The sequence below is a fragment of the Macrobrachium rosenbergii genome, chromosome 8, assembly GCF_040412425.1.
Source record: "Macrobrachium rosenbergii isolate ZJJX-2024 chromosome 8, ASM4041242v1, whole genome shotgun sequence".
Classification (NCBI taxonomy): domain Eukaryota; kingdom Metazoa; phylum Arthropoda; class Malacostraca; order Decapoda; family Palaemonidae; genus Macrobrachium; species Macrobrachium rosenbergii.
Window position 1 is genome coordinate 20,883,737 of NC_089748.1, and position 9,811 is coordinate 20,893,547.

At 47.4% G+C, this 9,811-nt stretch overlaps 1 pseudogene; it reads right to left on the minus strand.

The window, feature by feature from the left end:
- Positions 1 to 206: 206 nt before the first annotated feature.
- LOC136841223 (uncharacterized) lies at positions 207 to 2,290 on the minus strand (annotated as a pseudogene).
- Positions 2,291 to 9,811: the final 7,521 nt, after the last annotated feature.

Genomic DNA, 9,811 nt, shown 5'->3' on the forward strand with positions numbered 1-9,811 from the left:
TCTGAAAGTGTGAAGAATAAAGAATCAGCATCTGGTGCACAATTGGAAGAGGAAGATGGTGTTATGAGTGAGTTACACAGAATCTGTCTGAAGGTGAAATGAAGAATGCTAGTTGCTATGTACCGGCTCCTATGTACCACTGCTTTGGCTTACATGTACCATTGTTGGGCTGCTATGTACCGGCTTGTATGTACCAAACAAGGCTGCTATGTACCAGATACCAAGTAGGAAGATAAAATATTTATTGTAAAAAAAATTATGATATTAATGAAACACATTATACAAAAGTAATGAAAAAATTACATGATAAAAGATGAAACTACAGTAAAAGGTAACACAAAAGCATAAACATTAAAACTGCATACAACAATTAAAATTTGTCAGTCAATAAAATTCAGCATACTCATACTGTACATTGACTTAATACAGGCTTAGTCCTCAGCATGATGCAGCAGTTCAGCGCACTGGTTTAGAAATTCTGATGATGTTATGGATTTGTTCTCATATTTCATCCATAGGTCATCGAGGTTAATTTGCTTTTGGATAGCATGCTTCCTTTGGTATCTATACATTTTCTTTTGTTTTACTAATTTTACAATCTTAGGAATTCTACTAGATTCATCATGTAGAATACTAATTAAGAGGTACATGTTTATAGAATTGGTTTTTGCTACCCTGTTAATTGCATGGTGCCACCCTTCTGCATCATTATTAGTCTGAACAGGGCGCTTGTAAGAGCTCCAAGAATGTGGAGGATGCATCTCGTTCCTGATCCAGTTTTTTTCATAGTAGGTAATGAGAACTTGAAGTCGCTGATCAGGAAGTGGCTGGTTAGTGATATGGCAAAAAGCTGGCTCTATATGAGATGGAGGTAAGTTTGGCAGCGCCATTAACAGCCGAATGAATTGTCTTACAGTGAGTTGATTAATATAGGCATTTTGTAGACCTAGTCTCTTCAGTCTGTGGTACACTGCTTGGGCCCAGTGAAACCAGCAGCCATGAAGGGAAGCCTCGGGAACGAACACTCGCACTGCTGACCATAGTGCTCTTTCAAATCCAAAACAACTTCACAAACAGATGTTGATGTTAAATCAGTAATTTTTCTTATGATAGTTACATAGTCCTTTTTCTTTCTTCTTGACATTAGGACAAAGCACAGTGGAACCTGTTTCGTAATTCCATCCTTCTTTATAAAACTGTGCACACTTAAAAGTTGAACAAACGGGGTACAAACAATTTTAAAAGTTCCGTCCATATACCAAACTTTAGCTTTGGACAGGTGTTGCAACTGAATTGGTTTTGCAAATATGATATGCCGTTGTCCATTTTCAAATAGATGAGCTTGAAGAAAGTTCTGTGGAACATGATCTGTATTTAATTCAAAACTAATACCTTCAGGGTGTTTTGGACGTTGTCCTTCCCTGGTGCGATTGGTGCATCTGACTAGAGTGTTTATATTTGTTAAGGCAACATCTGAATTTTCACAGCTTGAGAGTGCTTTCTTTACTATTTCCCCAGATGATGCAAATGGAAATTCCAAAGCAGACTTTTTAACGAAAGCTCGTGTTGATGCTTTGAGTTCAGCACCAGGATCCCCAGGATGTGTGTGTTGGTGATGTCCACTTTTGAAGTTCATTGTTCCTATTTGCTGCATATCCATGTGACAGACAGATGACTCTCGCTTCCTGGTGTACGTAAAACCCAAAGAATCAGCGAGGAGAGGGCTGCCTTTTCTTGTTCCACAGGAAACAATTTTGTAGGTCACAGGAGTGTCTGCAAGGATCGTTGTTGGTAACGCTTCATCATCTAATGATGTTTCTGCAGCTGGCGTGATGTCATCAATAGGAAGTGTGATGTTGAAGCCATTGGGTGTGTTGTTGATTGTTGCAGGCTGCTCTTCGACTGGGAAGGCATTAAAAGGATCATTGGCATCACCTGAAACCAGGGTGTAAAATATCATCACCCCCGTTTTCATTTCCACCACCCCACTATCATCATCTCCACCACTACCATCATTCTCATCACCCCCACTATCAACTATCATTATCATTCCCTAACAAACAGAAAGATAATTGTACCTGAAACTTCCATCCAATCAGGACAGTCTAGGCAACACCACATGAAAACTTCACTAGCTTTCAATCGTCTGTTTATATTCCGGTACTCAGGTTGTGATATTGCTGTACCACATAAGCGGTGGCGCCACTTGTTGCATAAGTCACAGATAAGGGCTTCCTGTCTAGGGCAAACACAGTCCACATCCTGAGCAAAGGAAAAGTGCTGATGCCATGGAAATATAAAATGGTTAACTGAGGATGCAAGTTCGCTGGGGTTTCGAAGCACTGGAGTTCCTAGGTTGTCCTTTTCAAAGCAAATAATGAGCAGAACTCTATTTGCCCTATTCGTTATTTGCATGGCAAACAGCCACTGGAGTTCCTAAGTTGTCCTTTTCGAAGCAAATAATGAGCAGAGCTCTATTTGCTCTATTCTTATTTTGCTTGGCAAACAACCACTGGCGTTCCTAAGTTGTCCTTTTCGAAGAAAATAATGAGGCACATAGCAGCCAGGGATGGTACATAGTAACCAGGGATGGCACATAGCAGCCAGGTACATAAAAGCCATGGATGGTACATAGCAGCCATGGATGGTGCATAGCAGCCATGGATGGTACAGAGCAGCCATGGATGGTACATAGCAGCCATGGATGGTACATAGCAGCCAGGGATGATACATAGCAGCCAACGGTACATAGAGGCCTGTTTTGGAAATGAAACTGATTAGGAACTGGATTATCCCTGTTACCTCCCTTCTGTCAGATCACAGAGAACAGATTTTCAAGACAGTCCTGGTTTAGGCAGGATTTTTGTAGAAACTTGAAACCTTCAACAGACTGTAGTTCCCCCATCAGGCCAATCATTGCTTGTAGAGTTAGTTTCCACCCAGTAAGACAATGTACTGTACATTATTAGAAGTATTAAAATGCATTCCCTTGATCCAGTCAGTTGCTTCCTACCAAAAGGAAAGATGAGGACCTGTGACTTTCACTGGTTTCTTTAACTTTTCACATACTTAAAAGTTCTTCAATTCACATTCTCAAAAATATCATTCCACATAGCAATAAACTCGGCTGTATGAGCAGCAGAACTGGGTAGCTTCCCTACAGAAACATAAGTGCTTAGTGCAGCTGCTACAGTCCGACTGAGGACTTGGGTTGCCAAACGAACAACACGCATTTTCTTAAAAGCAGGAGTAAAGATGTGTGCATTGGTTAGCTTTGGGGCCAAGGCAAATTTATGTGCCTGTGAGTCTTGTTGATAAAAGTCCTCAATATGGCTCCACTGAGCAATTATTTTATTTTTAAAAGCTGCTCCATACTTCCTGAAGTTGTTTTTAATGCTTTTTATTAAATGAGGAGGATCATACAAGCACCATACATGATGCTGGTCTATGTGAAAGAAAGGTTTGTCTTTTGTTATTTGAGCCTTGGTCAGCTACAATAGCCCGAACGTCAAATCCAATCTGTAAGCGCTTTTTCACCCCCTCCTCTATTATTTGTTTTAGAGCATGGCCTTTCATGACATTACCAGACAGAAAATAACTGATAGGCTGTTTCCATTTATCAAACAAACACCTTAACATTACTACTAATGCCTGACTAGCTCTTGTGGTTGTTCTGCCAATACCAGGTCCGGAATCTTGGAATCCAACTATCATCATATTTTTCATACTTCAAACCTACACTAAGTAACATTTCATCAAAATTAACCACTACAACATTTTTTTGGGCATCCACTGATGTCAAGCTGGCCTGTATTATATTGAAAAAATTTTCATTATACCCAGGATTTTTATCTACACCAGAAAGCCATCTTCTTAAGGATGTAAGAGAAGGAAGAGCAAACATTGTTCACAGAAATTTGTAAGATGCTGGGCTTTTGAAGTGCAGAGCAAATGCTACCCTGTTTTGCTCAGAGGTCCACCTTCTTCCTTTCCCATGCTTGAAATACATTTGCACTTGTTCAATAAATTTCAGACATGGTCCATCCACATATCTCGAACACATGTCAAAAACGTGACGAACTTGGTCCCTTGGTTTGCCTCTTAGCTGTTTGAGTTTTCACTGAAGGCGCTTCACCTAAAAGGATGTGCAAGGAATGTTGCAGACAAGTGGCAATGATAGTACTAAATATTCACTTAAGAAATAAAAACATTTGTGGAGTGAAAGGAGTTAGCCTCCAAATTACAAAATGGAACAGAGTCATGCAGAAAAATTTTACATTTATAGTTTATTAAAAAAAAGTTCACAAGAAGAGTAGATGGTATCTCAGTTATTATGTCATTATGATAATGATATGATGTGATACATTATCATATTTCACAAACCTTATCACGAAGCAACTTCACTTCATCAGAATCATCAGTTTGAGTATAGTGATCTTTCATTTCAGGCTTCGTAGAACCCTTACCAGTATCCATGTCTGAAGGGAGATAAAAATTTGGAATATCAGTCACAGAGGCTTCTTACCCATCTGCAAATCAAGAAAGGCCTGAAATCGACTCAGAGAAAATTATTATTCCTTAAAGTCAGGAAAAAAATGTGAAATAAACTTGGGCGAATTAGTAAGAAATAATTTAAGTGGATCTGGTTTTATTAATCATAATCGTAATGATAAAAACATAATTACCAGACTATAAATATTATAAATTACTCAAAATTACTGTGGTGAGTCTCAATATATACCAGAATTAAACTGAATTGTATGATCGTTCTTGGTGTTACTGCAGATAATAAAGGTTAAGGGAGCATCATTGGTAAATATTGACAGTTCATGGAATATTATGGGTGAATACTGACATTATTTATTTAAGGGTGAATATTGACAGTTAAGGGAATATTATGCATAAATAAATGTTGACAGCTGAGAAAATATTTTGGGTGAATATTGACAGTCTAAGGAATATTATGGGAGAATATTGACAGTTAAATGAATATTATGGGTGAATGTTGACAGTTAAGGGTATATTATGAGTGAATATTGACAGATGGGAAATATTATGATGGGATATTGACAGTTAAGGGATTATTATGAGTGTTTAACTGTCGATATTCACTTAAAATATTTCCTTAGCTATATATTTACCGATAATACTCCCTTAACAAGGAGACCTAATAGGTACCTGAAACTTCACCACTGTCTTGATTATTATAAATCCTTTTCTTCTTAGGCAGAGGGGGAACAGCATGAGGTGTTGGTGCTTTCCTTTTAGGAGATCTAGCAGGAGGAGGATTTGGCACATCAAACAAACTTGGAACTGCATTCCACACGAAGCTGTTCTTTTGAGTGATGTTCATAAAGCTGGCGTCACTAAAGTTTTAAGAGGTGCAAAAGAAATGAGCAGGAGAAAGTTACTGCTACTTTATTGGAGACGCAGGCCGTTTATATAGCGGCAGACAGACGTCACACAAAGGAATATAATGGAACCTCGGTGACCCGAGGTTAATTATTCTTGACAATAATTACAATGCATAAATACAATTCTTGTGCAAAGAAAAATGGACAATGACCGACATGACAACATTCTGATACATGTACAAAAGGGACAGATACAAAATAAATTAAGGCATGGCTGGTTTGATATGGCTGATTTTGCGTGACCCGCTCCTATAGGAGCGGAATTGAAAGAAAACGGGTCGCTCATCACAGATCACAGAAGACCCACTCAGTGGAGACTTTACAAATACTCCCCCCCAAGACGTGGGTAACGTCTGATTAATCGAGGTATCTGCTGGGGCATTGAAGAGTGCCGCGGCTCCGCGAAGTCAGCTGGGGGGTGCGGTGTGTAAGGGAGCGGTTGGCTGCGGGTGTGGCTGGTTGCTTTCGGGGGTGGCCACGCGACCTTTTTAGTGGCAGCCCGGCTGCAGAGGCGATGGTTCCTGAGGAGGGCACTGCGTGGCGCCGTCTGCTGTTTCCTCCAGGCGGGCGGGCTTGAGACGGTCGATCGACACCCAATCATCCTTTCCGTGTAGGGCAAGGCGGAAGGCTTTGCTGTTCCTCTCAAGCTACACGGAAGGGCCCCCTGTAGGGTCTGGTGAGCGGGGCGGACAGCATCGTCCCTGACGAAGACGTGGGTGGTGGAGGACAAGCTGGGAGGCGTGAAGGCGGTTGACCTGTCGGCATACGTCCGCTGGCAGGGGGTGAATTTCCCAACTATGTCGCAGAGCCTCTGGACTGAGGGGTTGTTGACGATCCTCCATGACGATGCTCGCCCGGGACCACGAGGGGCTCTCCGTAGATTTTCTCCGCTGCAGACGGTTCGCCGTTAGCTCTGGGGGAGGGTCTCAGCCCAAGGAGGACCCAAGGCAGCTGGTATTTCCAATCCTCGGCAGTGCAGCGGGCCATGAGGGACGCCTTCAGGTACCTGTGGAATCTCTCCACTAATCCGTTGGCTGCAGGGTTGTAGGTGGTGGTGGTGTGGTGAGATGTCCCCAGCAGGCGTGCCAGGGCGGGCCAGATCTTGGACAGGAAGGCTGGGCCCCGGTCGGCGGTGATGTGGTCCGGATGCCGAACCAGCTGGAGAGGGGGGCCTCGGCACACGCACTGGCATTGGTTTCTTGCATGGGCGTCTCCTCAGGCCACCTGGTTGAGCGGTCGACGATCGTCAGGAGGTATCTGGCCCCACCTGACGGGGGAAGAGGACCTACGACATCTATGTGGATGTGGCCAAACCGCCTCCCCGGCTGGGGAAACTCACCTACCCCTGACTCGGTGTGACAACCTATCTTGCTGGTTTGGCACCGGATGCATTGTCTCGCCCAGGCCCTCGCGTCCTTCCGCATCCTGTGCCAGACGAACTTCTCTGTCAGGAGCTTGGCTGTCGTCCTGCCAGAGGGTTGGGACAGCCCGTGGATGACGTTGAATACGAGGCGGCGGTGGGAGGCGGGCACCAGGGGGCGAGGCTGGCCGGTGCGTATGTCGCACAGGAGTTTTGGTCTCCCCGGGGGCGAGGGTCACGTCCTTCCACTCTAGGGACGCGATGGCGGTGCGGTAGGCTGGGGTCTCTGGGTCGGTGGTCTGCTCCTGGGCGAGGTCCTCGTAGTTGATCCCAAGCTGCACTGCATTGAGCTCGATTCTGGAGAGGGCGTCTGCTACAGGATTCTTCCTGCCGGGGAGGTATTTGATTGAGCAGGCGAACTCCGCGATGGCTGCGAGGTGCCGCTGCTGCCTGGAAGACCATCGTTCCCCTGCTTTGTGAAGGCATGGACCAGCGGCTGGTGGTCCGTCCAGATTGTGAAGGGCGTACCCTCCAGGAGGAACTTGAGGTGGCGTACTGCCCAATACACTGCGCAGAGTTCCCTGTCGAAGGTGCTGTAGCGGGCCTCGCTGGGTTGAACTTTTTGCTGAAGAAGGCGATGGGCTGGGGGGTGCCGGCAACGATCTGCTCCAGGACGGCCCCACAGGCGACGTTGCTGGCATCCATCGTCAGCTGGAGGGGGGGCATTGGGGTCCTGGTGGGCCAAGGCGGTTACCTCGGCAAGGGCGGCCTTCGTCAGGGAGAAGGCTTACTGCTGGCTGGGTCCCCACACTAAGGACTTCGGTTGGCCTTTCAGGATCTCCGTCAGGATCTCCGTCAGGGGGCCATGGTGTGCAATCCCAGGGATGAACCTTCTGTAGTAATTGACCATCCCGAGGAATTCCTGGATGGCCTTGACAGAGGTAGGGGTGGAGAACCTGGTGACGGCTGCGACCTTTGATGCGAGCAGGCCGACGCCATCCGGGGATATCTCGTGGCCTAGGAAGTCGGCTTTTTCGACGCTGAAGGTGCACTTGTTGAATCGGATGACTAGGCCATTCTCCTGCAGTCACTTCAGGACCACCTGGATGTGCCGCAGGTGCTCTTTGGGGGATCTGGAAAAAATTAGAATATCGTCCACGTAGCAGACGCAGAAGTTCAGGTCCCCCAGGATGCTGTCCATCAGCCTCTGGAATATCGCCCCCGCTTTCCACAGGCCGAAGGTGGAGAGGGTGAAGACGTACGACCTGAAGGGCGTAATGATGGCGGTTTTTGGGATATCCTCTGGAGCAACTAGTACCTGGAAGTACGATTTTAAAAGATCTAATTTAGAGAATATTTTGGCCCGTGAAAGGAGGCCATGAGATCTTGCATGTTTGGCAATGGGTAATGATCAGGTTCAGTTGCGAGGTTGAGCCGCCTGTAGTCGCCGCAGGGTCTCCAGGAGCCATCCAGTTTCTGCATCATGTGGAGGGGAGAGGCCCACGGGCTGGAGGCCTTCTTGCATATACCCATCCGCTCCATCTGGTCGAAGACGTCCTTGGCCTCCTGAAGGCACCGAGGGGGAAGCCTCCAGAACTTTGCGTGGATTTGGGGGCCCTTAGTTTTGATGTGGTGGTAGATTCCATGCTTTGCTGGGGTTCCGGGTACCTGGCGCAGCTCGGGTTTGAACACGTCGGGGAACTCCTTCAGCAGCAGGGCATACTGGTGTGGGGCGACGGAGCAGATGGTAGGCACACTCAGTCCCGGTGCCAAGGGAAGGGACTGGCAGGAGTCGGTGTCTAGGAGACACTTGCGACCAACGTCGACTGCCAGCCCGAAGTGGGCGAGGAAATCTATGCCCAGTAGTGGGGTCCTTACATCCGTGACGATGAAGTTCCATGAATATCTCCAGCCAAGGATGGAGATCGACAGGAGCCTGGTGCCATAGGAGAGGAGGGGGGACCCGTTGGCGGCCGTCAGGAAGGCAATTGGGTCCAGTGGGCGCTTGCGGTCCTATCTGGATGGTGGAAACACTGATCGGACAGTCAGTGTGTCGACCAACATCATCCTGCCGGAGATGGTGTCGTGGACATAGAAACCTAATTGCTTTAGGCTCCTGGGTTCTTCTGCTGCCATGGCGGCCTGTTCTGTTGGCCGCCGCCTCCCCCATTTTTTGGATGGGTGAAGGAGCAGGGGTTGGCAGTTCTGGGCGTCCTTGCCGCACCGCTGGTGGTAGTAGCAAGGGCCTGGTGGGTTGTTCTTGTAGTTGTACGGTGGCCACCTTCTGATGACAGCGTTGATGTCCTCCTGTTGCACACTATCCTCCGGCTGGAGGGAACTGATGGGGTTTGCGGGTGTGATGCCCGCTTCGCTGCCCTTGTGAAGTCTGTCAGCCGCTGCGCTGCCTTAATAAGGTCTCGAGCGGCATGATGTAGGGTCGAGGATCTGAGTTCAGACCTCCGAGGAGCTGGCGGAGGAGGATTTCCCCTTGGCTGATCTCTGACCGCCTATCGGTGCCGTCCGTATCTGGAAGGGTGAGGAGGTCCTGGATCACGCCCCAAGTCTCCAGGATGTTCTGGTCATGCCGCAGGCTGGTGACGAGGTCAAGGGAGCGGGCGGCCCTCTTGGAGATCAGCATTGAGCAGGTCTCGACAAGGGAGGTTTTTAGATTCTGGCAGGTGACAGGGGTGCGGCAGACACCCACGGGATGAGCTGTAGACCCTCCGGCAGGGCGTTGATGATGGCGTCGGCTTGTAGTACCTGTCGTGAGTCCCGCCAGTCTGAACTGTCCTCGACCCTGCATAACCATGATGATGGGTTGCCGTGCATGAAGGCAGGCAATTTTGGCGGCGAGGGCGGCTTTAGTTTGTTCCGCGGATGGGCAGTGTGCGGGGTGCGGGTAGCAGTGTGGAGGAGCGATGATTCTTAGCGTGGGGGAGGTCGCAGGCGGGACGCGGTAGGTAGATATCTGAGTCCGTGAAGTTCACGGTTAACTGTACATGGGAGGGAATGTCTGCGTCCATGCTCACCATTGCCC